The sequence below is a fragment of the Cupressus sempervirens genome, chromosome 3 (genome assembly GCF_028749045.1).
Source record: "Cupressus sempervirens isolate cs-2001-9-10 chromosome 3, ASM2874904v1, whole genome shotgun sequence".
Lineage (NCBI taxonomy): Eukaryota > Viridiplantae > Streptophyta > Pinopsida > Cupressales > Cupressaceae > Cupressus > Cupressus sempervirens.
The window spans coordinates 1,047,485,140-1,047,500,298 of NC_143120.1; the positions used below are offsets into that span (position 1 = coordinate 1,047,485,140).

The window sequence follows — 15,159 nt, forward strand, 5'->3', positions numbered from 1 at the left end:
TTATAGCTATCATTTAATTGAGAAAATTGATATATATAAAATAAGCCAAGAGATATCCTTCTCAAAGTGTCTATTTGCTCATCGCATATTTATGTGAGTCTAAGAAGTATGAGGAAATGATTTGAGACTCTTGATTTGCCTCATTTTTACTTCCATTTGCTCTCTGTAATTTTCACGATTTTAATTATAATTATATTTAGTTTATTTCTATTTTGTTTTTTTGACATATAAATGAACGTCAATTTTTTTTCAAAATGAAAAATGTTTACACTGAAGATTGTTATAGAAAGTCTCTCGACTTAATCATTTAAGTAAGAGAATTGATAGATCTAAAATTGTGAATTTAACATTACATTTATCATCTTTTAACCATTCTATATACATAAATAACCTAATAATCATACACTATGTACTAATAAAAATAAGTAATTCTTCTAACTAAAAACTTTCTCTTTAACTATAAAAATACAAATAAATAAAATCTCATAATAAACATATTTCAAAAGTCTAATAATAATATCTTCCACTACCTTTAATATCAACCACACTCTTTAAAAAAATTCTCTTAATATTTGTTATAAAAAAACTTAGTATTTTATTTAATAACATATATAAATGTGATTATATATATATATAATTTTATATTATTTTTATTTTATATTCATAAAGACTTTTGTATATATTACTAATTAATATTTATTTTTTATTATTTTGAAAAATATTTAAATTTAAAATGATCTTTAAATTATTTTAAAATAAAATAATGTATCCTTCATTTAAAAAACAGTATTACAAGAATCTGAAAAAGAATTTCTTTTTTTGTCTTTTTGTCTAGAGATTAGCAAGTGCTCTCAAATTTTGGACTTGATTATCTAGGCTCACATTCCTGCCCTCAAATTACCCTTGCCTGTCATGTGTATTTTTTAAAAGGGTCTAGTCATGTTAATGCCTTTCATTTTACCTTTTACAACGAATATTGATTGTCATTTTTTCTCTCTAATAATTTAGTATTCTTTTATATTTTAATATTTAATAATATAAATTAGTAATATTTACAAAATCAATTTCCAAATTTATATGCTTTATAAAATAACATAAAATTCTATAATAATTAAATTTGAGTAGCCGAGTTGGTGTGAAGGCGAGTCGTGAGGCGTAGTGTTAGGCTAATGATCCCGGTGCTACGCATCAACTCCGGTTCGAGTCACACTAGGTTTACCACAAACCCTTTTTTTAAGGGTGAGTGAGTAGCCGAGTTGGTGTGAAGGCGAGTCGTGAGGCGTAGTGTTAGGCTAATGATCCCGGTGCTATGCATCAACTCCGGTTCGAGTCACACTAGGTTTACCACAAACCCTGTTAAGGGTGAGTGAGTAGCCGAGTTGGTGTGAAGGCAAGTCGTGAGGCGTAGTGTTAGGCTAATGATCCCGGTGCTACGCATCAACTCCAGTTTGAGTCACACTAGGTTTACCACAAACCCTTTTAAGGGTGAGTGAGTAGCCGAGTTGGTGTGAAGGCGAGTCATGAGGCGTAGTGTTAGGCTAATGATCCCGGTGCTACGCATCAACTCCAGTTCGAGTCACACTAGGTTTACCACAAACCCTTTGTGCCAATAGTGGCATGTTGTGATGGTTAAGTTGTTGCGTTATTATCCTTGCCATCCAGGTTCAAATCTCATGGGGATGAGGTCCCCCGTTTGTGGCCTCACTGGTTCATAGCTCCAGGTCAAAGCGTTGGTGGTACCGGTGGGCGTGTCGCGCCAGCGCTACCGGTCACGTTAAAAAGTTTACCAGGCGCAAAACAAAAACAAAAAATTGTTCTAAGTTTATATTTTACATATTAATATTTTAAATTGGTAAAACAAGTATATAATGTATTTTAAAAATATTGTTTGTCATAAATATCACAAATAAATAAGGGTGACTGTCAAATTTCAGGCCTAACAAGGATCCACCCTTACATTCTATATTCTATATTATAGACATAACCATCAAGCACGAATAATAAAATATTTAAATTTAAAATGAGAAACTATATGACAAGCAAGGGTGACCATCCAATTCCAGATATCAACGGTCCATATTAGAGAACCATCTAAGCACGAATATAATTCACCTTTACTCCGTAGTACCGTACCTGCACGTTCAAAAGATCTTCTCCAATCGACCATTTTATTTTATTCTCACACCACTCGGCGAAAAGATTATGTCCTCCATTTAATCTCTTTCCTCAAATAAAGTATGCTAAACATCCTCCTTTCCCAATACCAAAACCCGCACGAAACCCCCAAATTATTTCTCAGCCGTTGGATCAGAACATCCAAACGTAACCAAAACACAAATTTCTCACTGCAACACCCCCCCACCATCTTTCTCTCTCACTTTAAAATTAAAACCCCCCCAAGAAAGGAATATTCCCGACGTGCCTCCAAAACACAGCCGCCTTTAAAACCGCCTCCCTCAACGTCTCACTAACACAGAACATGCAAATGGCGGCGCAGAAATTACGAATCCTCGCGTGGATAACGCTTCTCGTGGGCTTTGCAAGCGCAGAGTCGATAGGCATATGCTACGGCCGCGTGGCGGACAACTTACCGCCGCCGCAATCAGTGGCGGCGCTGGTAACCGCCAACAACATCCACAAAGTCCGCATGTTCGACTCCGACGGCGCCGTTCTAGCCGCATTCGCCAACACGCCCGTCGACATCGTCGCGGCCGTCCCGAACGAGGGGCTGCCCGCACTCGCCGCCGGCCCCGCCGCCGCCCTGGACTGGCTGATGAGAAACGTGGTCCCTTTCTATCCCGCCACCCGCGTCAAATACATCGCGGTGGGCAACGAGATTCTTCTGGGCAGCCCGGGCTCCGCCGCCTTTCTGGTGCCCGCCATGCAAAACCTCCACACCGCACTAGTCGTCCTCCAACTCAGCGACGCCATCAAAATATCATCCCCACACGCCGCCAACATTCTGGCCAACTCTTTTCCTCCCTCACAAGCCGCCTTCGATCCCGCCCTTCTGGAAACCCTAAAGCCTTTTCTCGACTTCTTGTCCAAAACCGGCGCCCCCTTCATGGCCAACATTTACCCCTTTTTCAGCTACCTCAGCAATCCGGCCACCATTCCGTTGCCCTACGCCGTTTTCGCGTCGCCGGTTTTGTTCCTCGACGGCGCCTTGCCCTACTCCAACCTCTTCGACGCTACCGTCGATTCTTTTATCTCCGCCATGGAAAAGCTCGGCTATCCCGACATAACCGTCACGGTTACCGAGACCGGTTGGCCCTGGGCTGGCGGTGATGCCGCGGTTGAGAATGTGGGCAACGCTAGGGCGTATAATGGGAATCTGGTTAAACATGTGCTGTCTAACGTGGGCACGCCCAAGCGGCCTGGTGTGGGAGTTGAGACTTACTTGTTTGATCTTTTCAACGAGGACCAGAAACCTGGGCAGGCTTTTGAGAGGGATTTTGGGCTCTTTTATCCCTCTGGTCAGAAAGTTTATGATATCAGTTTTTCCCCCTGAAGGCCGGGAAATTGTGTTTGTGTTGTTGATGTGTGTTTTTCTATGGGTGGGGTTTGTGGGATTGGAGATTTCAAGGCCTTTGCAAGTTGGGGACTTTTGCTAGGTTTCATTGTTTGGGTTCCTTGCAAAAAGCTGTGCGAGGGGTTTCGCATCCCTGGAATAAATTGGTATTGTTGTTGTTTATGTTGTGAACCTCTTAAAAGCATCCAGATTGCCTTGAACGGAATGAATGAATGACTTGTAATGAAGCACTTTTCCGTCAGATCGATGGTTTGTAACCCTTTGACAATAGGTAATAGGTCGAAGTCATTCGTAATTATTATTATTACTATATTAGTTAAGTTCAAGTAGCCTCAATGCTGAACTCACAATTTATAATTGTGTTGTAGCTCTCATTTTACATTGATGCATAATTATATTATAATGTTATTTTGAATTATATTATATTTATAATATAAATATTTGAAAATAATTTGTTTATTTAATCTTATGGATATTTATAATTTTAACCTATAATGCTAATTAGATTGAAACCTAAAGTTTAGGAATAACCACGCACCCAATATATATATATTTTTAAAATAATTTTAAAAAATAAACTATATCAAAGTTATTATATTAGCTATGATCACAATGAAAATTGGTTTTATGATATACATCGAAAAATGCAAAAAACTTTTAAATTTTGATGTATACTTTTACTAGCATAATCTTGTCTTTGATATTTATAAATTTTAATTTTAAAAAAGAAAAATTCATAGAGACTTTCTTTTATCGACTTATCTAACATATGTTCTTCATTATTTGTATTCTTATAATTTAAAGTAAATTATATAGATTATAAAGTTATTTTTTAAGTTTAGGTTAAGATGCATAGTTATTTTTGTAGCTATCATTTTCTATTCAACATATTTTGCACAAACATCATTGATGAAATAGTTAGCCTAGTCACCTTATTAACTCTATAAATATATGCAAAATACATTCAATTTTTATCCTAATTGATCTTATATCTCTTCATCACACCCGTTTTAATGTGCAATTGCTAGTAAATAGAAGAGAGAGGATCAAACCAAAAGAAGGAGAAAAGTACAAAGGAAAGGAAAGCGAATGAGAAGAAAATAAATAAACAAATAAAAAGCACTAAACAACTAAATGAAAAATAAAATAGGTTCAAATTAAATCAAAATAAAAGCAAATAGAATAAAAATAATAAAATAAATTGTATTAATAATAATAAAATAAATAAAAGACATTAAGAAGGAAATTAGAGATTGAATTAAGAGCTCACCAAAGCAATAAGAGGGAAATAAATAAAAACAAAAAGACCACAAAGACCCCCCCTAAAAAGAGGAGTCAAAACAAAAATTAGTAAAACATGCCCCAAAAACTATGTGTGTGTGTGTGTGTGTGTGTGTGTGTGTGTGTGTGTGTGTACATATATGTGTGTGTATATACACACACATATATATATACACATATGTATGTACATATATGTGTGTGTATATACACACACATATATGTACACACACACACACACACACACACACACACACATATATATATACAAAAGGACCACAAAGACCACCCCCCCCCCCCCCCCGCCCTTATATATATATATATATATGCAAAACATGAATTCAAGGGTCGAATGCATGGGTTTTTTTACTTGTGGATGCCAAAATGTGATCTCCAAAACTCTTTTACATGCAAAATGTTTTTTGGAAAATGCATGTTCTTTGGCATTCTTTTAAATTAAAATGTGCTCTACAAATGCAAATACATGAGGTGTTTTTGCAAGAAATGGTGTAAAATGTGGTCTCTCAATGCATTTGCATGCATTCAAATGCCAAATGGTGCCCTCAAGATGCAAACGCATGAGCTGGAAATGAATTTTTTTGGACATTTTTATAAAAAATGAACTCTTGAGGAGCCATTACATGTAACACATGCCATGTATTTAAACATCTATGCATTTGAGATGGAAATTCATGGGATGTTTTAGCATATAACATGTAAATCACACCCTTGAGACCTCAATGCATACTTAAAATGGTATGGAAATAACATGTTTTTGTGTAAATTGCACCCTTGGAGGACAAACACATGAAATAAATAAATGCAAAATGGGTTTGTAATGCGAATCACACTCAACTAGAAGGGCATCTGCATGTGACGCCTTGATTGGAAATGCATTTCCTCATGCAGATCGGACTCTTAGGATGCAAATACTTGTTTTTATTTTTGGGATTTTTTGTTTATCTAAGTAAAATTTTCTCCCTTGAGTGCAAATCACACTCTCCAAGTGTATTTGCATGTTTGATTTTTCACCTCGAGTGCAAATGACACTCTCGAAGTGTATTTGCATGTGTTGAAACCATGTTTTGACTTTACATGCATTTGGGTTGGACAAGTCAAAATCACACTATAGAGATGCATTTGCATATTTTGGTTGGTTGCATTTGCATGCAAGAGCAAAATTGCATTCTCTAGATGCAATTGCATATAACATGTTTGAAAAAAGATATGTTATTGAGTTCTATAATTTAAACTTTCTATTTAGCACATGTCTAATTTATTATTGAGTAAATATCACTTTAAATGGGTCAAATAGAATATTTACACCATATAGTTTACATATTGTGTAAATAGTTATTTAAAAGCAACATTTTACTTAGATTTTTTTAATAAGATATTAAAGTAAATCTCAATGATAAATTCGACTATATAGTACACTATAGTCACTTAAGTGAAATATTAAAAAGAAAGTCAAAATGAAAAAATAATATAAAGTGCACTATAGTCACTTAAATCACTTAACTAATAAATCAAAAGCGATAAAGTAGCTTAAGAAACATTTAAAAAAAAGTCATTTTAAGTTAAATTTTTCAAAAAAAGAGTAACTCAATATTAAAATATTTTTTTTTTAAATGATATGTAATTGAGCTTGGAGAGTTCGCTCTTTGGGTACTTATAAGATCGTATATTTTGATTAATAAGTTTGATTGAGCCCTAAGATATATTGAATCGAAGGGAAAAATGAAAGCAAGAGACTCAACATAACAAGAAAATTTAAGCAAACTAAACAAATACTCAAAAACCCAAATAAGGACTTTGAAGGCTTCAAAAATCAAGTATAGGCTAATAAAATGAAAAAAACAAAAAAGACTTGAGGAAAGACTTCGATAAATGGATTCACTACATCAATTGAGAATTGTAAGAGTAATAAAGTATTTTCTTATTAATTGGATCATATTGATTTAATTATTAAGTCGCTTTTTATATCTAGTTTACTTAAGCTAAACTCTGGACATATAATTATTAATTCTTTTATTAATTATTATCATGCAACCTATGTTTTACCTTTTAGGGTTTTGATCTCCTTTATAAGGATTGATCTCTTTGTAATAACCAAATTCATTCAATACAATTTTCAAATCTTTTTTGCACATCAAGAATGTCTCATCTTCTGTGGATCTCTGAATTTGAGCCTTCATGGCTTTTTAGTCCTCTTTTTTTGTAGCAGGTGTTTGCATGCACTTATTAGTGGGGGTTGTAAGGTTAAAATTTCATCAACTTCAACATGATATCAAAGCATCAAACTTCCATGCCCCTATTCTCTTCATGAGAGGTTTGGCTTTAGTTTTTAGATCTATTAATTTTTAGAGGTTTTTTGTATTGGATATGGGGTCACTTTTTTTGGTGCTCTTTAAGCCCAAATAGACCTCACCATTGGATTCGTAGTGCCCAAAAACCCTTATTTCTATATAAAATTTGTCTAATTTGGACACATTTGACTAGTAAGGCAAACAAATTGCCCCCAAATCTAAACATGCTTCTCGAGGTGATGCTTTTAAAACTTTTTTAAAATGAAAGGGGAGTTGCTTTAATTTTTTTGAAAAAAAGTGCTTTCTTTGAAAAAATATATATATCATGTGATGCTACATCATCAAAGTATACTGACATCAGCAACAACAAATGACCTACAAATTTTCTGACATCATCAATATGTGGGTGTAGGTACTAAAATCAACATTTTTTAGCCAAAATTTGATGGCCTTCAAACCATCATTTCTTTTATTTGTTTTGTCATAGAGACTTATTGATGGTTTTTTAGCCATATCTTTGTCATGCGGAGGTATTTTTTGACAAACCTTATATCATGAGAAAGATCTTTCTAAGCCCATTGTGATGGTGCAAGTTATTTAGACTTTTGATGCTATTTGGTTTCATGTTTATGTAGCTAAAGCCAGGGGTTCTATTTTGCACTCCAAGAGACATCATGAGCACTCGATCTCCAATTTGGGAATTTTTTATATCATTGGAAAGGTGTTTTAGATATCTTTCTAGTGATGCTGGTTGTGTTAGTGGTGACTAATTAGGGAAGTATTATACATACTCCATAAATTTTTTTAAAATGGGTTGTGGCCAATGTTGTGGCTGACTTATGGCCGACATATGGCTGACATGTTGTAACCCTAAAGTGGCATAAAAATACTTGTATAAAAGGGATTAGGGTTAGGGATTGTTTAATAGTGGTGATGTGAAAATCGGTTCTTGTGGCAGTATTGAGCTGTAAGAGATTACAGATTGTAATCAAGTTTTGATTACTGTATCATAATAATATCGGACTTGTTGTTTGGTGGACATAGCCTAGGGATAGGGTTAACCACGTTAAATCTTGGTGTCTTGTGTTCTTTTATGTGTGATCTATTATTTTCTGATATTGGTTATGTTTGCATGTAATTGTTATTTTGTATGTGGTTTAATCCTAACAGGTTGTTTTCTAGATTCTACTCCAAGCAGATTCTATTGAATTTTTTTTTTCTCTCTCTAGTAGATATCTTGGTTTCTTTAGGTTCGAGGATTGATTTCATTGCTTCAAATGATTTGTCATGAGTTGTACTATCTCTTGTATCATCCTTGAATAAGGTGAAAATGTGTTCACCTAAATGAATAGAGGAAAATATGGATGATAGAAAGAAATGTGATGTGAGGGGAATATAGGATCTATTCTTAACCCAAATTTCCAAAAGGAATGATCCAAATTGATCAATCACAAAGAAGTGATCAATGCACAAATGAATCAAACGATGGAGAATATGAAGAAAGGAGGAAATCCTATAATCTACTATAGAAAATAAGTACTTGAAATCTTGAAAGACAAATGCTAACCTCAAAGTAAGGTAAATCTAAAAAATGATGATTTTTGATGTCTATGTACAGTTTTGGAGAATTTTGCAACCTATTCTAGATTGGAAATGTTGAGATAGAGAAAATCCAGAAAACTTTTTTCCTTTTGAAGGTAGGTTGACCATGACCCAGATAGCGGGGTACAATCTTACTTCGAGGCACAAATGTACCCCAAAAATTCAACCTTGACCTACATATCTCCAACAAAATTATGTTCATGGATCCCACAAGTTCGACAAAAAGGGTATTCAAATATGTACTTTAATTTGATGTCTTGTACTTGTACTTGCAAGAAAAATGGTTTTGTTGTTTGGATGAGGGGTTTGCCTTGGTCAAACCTCGGTTTGGAATCAACCTTAATAATAGAATTAAAATAAAGAATGCTAGAAAGTACTAGAAGTAAATCTAACAATGAAGTTATGAAATTCAATAGACATGCAATTGTATTTGAAATGTAAAAAAGTATATTGATATGAAAGCTTGAACATAACATTTACGAATGTAAATCAAAACCTCCTTGATTATATGCTTGGAATCCACCTTGAGAGAAGAATGAATAGATCTAGAAGATGAAAAAAGGACCTTGAAGGAAGATCATGTCACCATGATGGTTAGACCTAGGGTTTTGAATGATGAATCTTGAATGCTTGAACCAAATCCCTTCAAAGGCTTGAATGCTTGAATCCTTGATCTTCAATAGAAAACTTGAATGGAGACAACAACTTGAATGCTTCTTTGAAAACACTTGATGGAAATGCTTTCTTAATCTTGATTGAAATAATGGATCGTCCGACATAATGTCTTCTCATGAAAAGTAGATAATAGATAGATGTCAAAATGAGAGAAGAAAGCTTCCTTATATAGAGATCTGGGGCACAAACTTCTAGAGAAGGCCAACATTAGAGAATTAAATCCCATTTAACCTTAACCCCTAAAAATGGACCTAGATTAAATGCAATTTAAGAGTGTACCATTCTGAAACCTGAAACAGCCGATCCGGAAGCGGGAAAATGAAACTTTATCAAGCCCAATATCCCAAAACCTCTGAAAATTGAAAATTGGACTTGGGGTCAGGGACGAGGTTGACCCTATCCTAGGTCAGGGTTGAGATTGTACTTGACCTAGGTCAAGGTTGAGGTTGACATTGACCCTTTAGGTCATCCTTGACCCAAAAAGTCAAAGTCCTCAATTTCATAGAGAAAATTGTCAGAAAGAGGCTAGAAACGGGGAAACAAAAGGATAACAGAGGGAACCAACCATAGTGCCCCAGGCCACTTACTCAGAGGGCTAAATGCTCTTAACATGGAAGTGATTCCATTTTAAGACAATACAAGCCTTATGTCTCTTTTGATCTTTGTTGACATCCTTTTGCAGTATTTTTGCAAATGCACTAAGATAAAGTGTCAATCTATTGCATTTCGAGATCTTGCACATCTTTGTGTTTTTTTGTACTCACACTACATTATAAAGATCCTTGAGGGGTTTCATGTTGGCCATATTCATCATCTTCCTTTGTCAAGTGAGTGTTCCTTCCATGAAATTAGCCTCATGATGTACCGATGACACGTGTCATTAAAGGTTCTTTTTACTTCTTTTGCACTCTCGATGTTCCTAGTTCTTCTTTTTACATGAGATATTGTATTTAGTTTCAGTGTTCATGTCTTACCTCTTAGCATTATTGGGGTTATGTTGGTTCTATTGCTTTCTGGTTTGATGGAGTGAGCTACATATTCAATATTTTATCCTATGTGCTAGATGATTGCAATGGTTGGATACCTATGCATTTTGGTGAGAAGGATCATTTACCATATAGACATTATTTCATTAGTTTTATATTCTCCTCAGTTAGAATTAAGGGGTGGTGTTAGTGTTAAGTTAATTCAAACTAATCGATCACCTTCTATAAATGGCTCTTCATTTATGGTGACTTACTCAATTAATGTAGAGGTCAATGTTGATTGCATTTCATGCTTTAGTTTAATTGTATTTTTCACTGTAATTAAGTATTTTAATAGTGATTTCATCTTTATATGTTCATGCATCGATTTGTTATACAAATCATGCAATATTGTAATAGTAATCAACTAGAGAGAGCACAATGTAATCAATAGAATTTTATTGTGAGTAGCTCTATTTTCTCTATTTTATTTCTACGTGCATTATTTTTCTAGCTAGATCTATGCAGTCTATGCTGCAAAATTTTACATGGTATCATAGCCTAGTTGCTACGAAAAAGAGCATTTTTTTGGTAGGTATTGAAGATCAAGGTTTTTTAGGAAGGAATTTTTCAACATTTATATTTTTCATGTCATTCAATTATTTTGAACTGAAGCCCCCAATTTTGCTTAGGCCTACAAGCAAAGTCTTGCATCAAAATGTCATGACATTAGAGGTTGGACCCAATTCTACATCAGAGATACGTCAAGATCATACTATTTTCACATGGATCTTGTCTTTCTTTTCTCTCTAGTGACACTCTACTTTTGTGGATTTGTCATGCATCTTGGTGCGAATGCTTCCTTTATTTGCATAGTTGATCAAATTTATAGATGATTGATGCCTATATTTTCAATCAATAATTTATTTTTGCATGGTTGAGTAGTGTCATTAAGGTCACTCGTGCAGAATCATGTGTCATCTACGTCCTTGAATGATAGATATTTTGCCTATGTTTCTCATCTATACTTTGTTTGAGGGAGGTATGTAGATTATTGTCTATTGTATCTTCGATTTGATTGTAAGATATTTTTCCTTTATTTTCCATCTATTCATTGTTTGAGTAGTGTTGTTGGAGGCACTCATGCAAATTGATCCTAATCTTTATCTTGGTTTTAGAGGAGGTTTGTCATTTAGCACCTTAACAAGTATAATTTGATAGATGTGTTGGAAGTCTTAATTGGGAAACTAAGATACTTAGGGGGGGGTGAATCAGGTTTTGTAACACTTAAGCCTTTTTTTCTACTTCTAACACAACTTTAGTGCATTCATCATATCTACCATCTCATGTCTTATGCATGCACAACATAACTTATAAATTTAAACTGTAGTAATATGTAGATCTAATCTATCAATCACATGCATAAAATGTAAGCACATAACACAGATTTGGTTACCTGGAAACCCTCAAAGGTGATGGTAAAACAAGGGTGGGGATGACACCCACAAATCTTCATTACTGTAGTAATAAAGTTAACCTGTTAGGGTTACAATGTTTGATCATATATGATGATCTACCATGTGACGGGTCTGCCTTGATAAAGGTCTTTAGAATATTAGGTATTACCCGATAAGAATGTTTCACACTAACAACAAAGTAAGGACTCGGTTAAGAGATTTACAAAGATCTATTAAGACCACTATGTTAAGATATTATTCCTGACTCAATCTGTTAAACTTGATTCAATACCTGATCCTCGATCTGTTTCAGATAAGCTAGTTTTGGATTTTCTCTCTTCAATCTAATATGATCTCTGATCTGATATAGCTTTAATGTCCTTCACTGCTTGGAAAGTTTGCTTCCTCTGCAATAACAAAACCCTTTCACCTCTTCTGCAATGTTTGCACTATCACACTCTTCTGCTCTACGATCGCATGAATATCTTGTTCACTCCTTCTCATCACATATATACCAAACTAGGTTTAGATCTGCTCTATTTAAAGATTTCATAAATAGTTTTCTAGATGATTTCTTATTTTTCCTCTTCATTTGATTAGTTAATCATGACATCACATAGGGATTTGTAATCCACATCATAAAATGTATAATAACCTCTATAAAAACCTCTACAAGTATTAACTATCTTGTCACTATCAACCTAAAATGGTTGACCTCAAATTTTGTTTCATTCCTGACTTGAATGTCAATTCTCTGTTACTCGACACTTACTATCTCTAATACTCTGCATTCAGTGTACACATTGTTGATACTCAGTCTTTACTATATCGACACCTTTTGTGTAACTCAACATCAATATGTTTGAATTTCTTGGAAATCATTAGTGTCAACTTATACTAAAAATACTCAATGACCAATGACTTGCTCAGCTCTTATAGAGCTCGATATATACATGTTTATAAACAAGGGTTTATATGACTTAACCTGTATAGAGTAGCTCAGTCACATTGATGACCTTCTTCTTGGAAATATGGCTAGGTAGGATGAGTTAGGGTTGTTATTTATGGCAACATTGTCTTAGGATGAGATGGCAGAATATATTGTTGAAGATTCTACAGTTAGAGACAAAAAATTATCTAACTATTAGATAGTTTCTCTAAGTAGTGCAGAGATAGTTTTGGTATTGTGAATACTATGGAGATATTTAGCACGTGCAAAGCTAAGGGTAGGTATAATAGAGTGTCATGATGGAATTCCTTAGTGCACAAATCTGTATGGACTGTACAGACTATATGGACAAAGTTACAAGTCAAATACTAGTAAAGACAATATACACAATAGAGCATAGTACAATATAATCAAAGGAATAAAGTGTTAAGGAATTATTTTTATCATGAAATAATTACATATTGATATAGGGATGACATCCTAGATGTTTACCCTAAGTTAGCATAACGTGTGATTGCATCAAGCTGACTGTGAAAGAAAGGAGTATAAGTAAAGAATCATATGCAAAGTATGTGCTATATGTAAGATGCAATGATATGTGAATATGAAGTATATTATGAGTACGTGAACTATGTTTATGACATGTGAACTTGTATAAAAGATCTATGATACAAATTTTGATGTCAGATCAGAGCTATGCGAAGTACAATAGTCAGCAATAAAGATGTTTTTTATCTATCTCATTTTGTATAAAGGCACTATATTGTATAATTGCATGGTAGGGCATTGGGCTCTTCTTGCATACAATTGTAATCATATTACCAAATCCTAATAGGGTTGAAGCAACTCCTAATAGGGTTGAGGCTTTTAACAGGGTCTAGTCCTCTAACAAGGACCGAGACACTATATGTTGATGGGCTCCTAAATTAGTCATCTTTTTCACCACTTTTTATCCTCTTTATAAGACATTTGATTGCACATAGACATACATTTATGGTTTTAAGCATATGAACTTATGGTTTCTATGTATATGATTATATATGTGTGTGAACATAAGATGGAATGTGGAGACATAATATCTACTTAATTTTGTGGACAAGAATGGTGAATATAATAGTTATACATGTTAATGGGTGTTTTCTCTCCTAAGCTATCTTTTGGGTAGTTACCTCCTATAGCCATAGGGGTGGAAGAGTGATAGTTAAGACTAACATCTTTTCCTAATATTGATGATGTGGATATATATGTATATGGTTGGATGTGTCTGCATTAGTTATCTTGCAGGAGTTGAACGTGGATATTCAAGGACCAACATACTAGCGTGAGAGTCATCAAAGCCAACCATGATTGCTAAATCTTTGCAAAGAAAGTCAATGCTTCATGTTGCATGCAATACACAGATTTAGTGTGCGCTATATTCTAGGATTAGTCATGGTCAATAATGTTTATGTTATGAAACTTTATAAGTTATAATCGATCCTCATTATGAAGTGATCGTAGGTTTAGGAGTTAGTAGTAGTTTCCTTTTAAATAATTGATTGTTGTGACTCTTTTGGAGTTAGTCGTACAATCTGGTTTTTAATATAGAACTCTTGCATACCGTTTCAAAGAATATAATCATTTTTATAGATGAATATAATGTTGAGCTCAAGTTTGCAACTTTTATCTTGATTGTACTTTCCATTCACTCATTTAAGGGGGGGGCACTTGAAGAGTGAATTGCTTTGTTCAAATAGAGTTCATTTCTTGTTCATTTATATGTTTTAGAACTTTGTTGTTCCTACAGCCACTACTACTAGAATTATTAACCTGTTCTTGTAGCACAGTCAGTTGGAGTAGTTCCTAACTGTAATTTCCTGCTTTGATTAGAATACATTTGCTTACCAGTTTTAGGTTAGTTTTCCTAAAGCATAAGCATTTGAATTCCTTAAATATGCTTAAAAGAGGAAGTTTGAAGCATATACTTTGTAAATTCCATTCCAAGTTTACGTCTCTGGTTGATAATTAAATGAGACTAAATAGTGCATTAGGAATCATTTAGGGTGTCCAATCCTGAATTAAGCAGTCCATTGCTTTGGGTTTCTGATACCATTGTTTAGCCAAGCATTTTTGGAGTTTTTTTCGAGGATGGTGTTAATTCAAACTAATCATAGTAGTTATAGTCTTAGTTTTAATTTAGTACTTTAGTAAGCATTTTTATGCATAGAAGAAGAGATCACCTTGAAAGATTTATTCCCCGTGGCTATCAAGGAGAACCATTTGATTTATTTAATCCTCAAATTGAAGAACCACAAAGTGAAAACGAAGAAGAAGAACCCCTTGAAAATCCATTTATTGATGCTCGGGAATACATATCCTATTCATCATTTGAAGAATCACTACATTTGAACAA

At 34.2% G+C, this 15,159-nt stretch overlaps 1 pseudogene across 1 annotated transcript; it reads left to right on the forward strand.

Moving 5' to 3' along the window:
- The first annotated feature begins 2,475 nt into the window (after positions 1 to 2,475).
- On the forward strand, positions 2,476 to 3,694 carry LOC149570326 (glucan endo-1,3-beta-glucosidase pseudogene; annotated as a pseudogene). Its single transcript, XR_016362918.1, has one exon. The product of XR_016362918.1 is annotated as a glucan endo-1,3-beta-glucosidase pseudogene (transcript).
- The last annotated feature ends 11,465 nt before the right edge of the window (positions 3,695 to 15,159 follow it).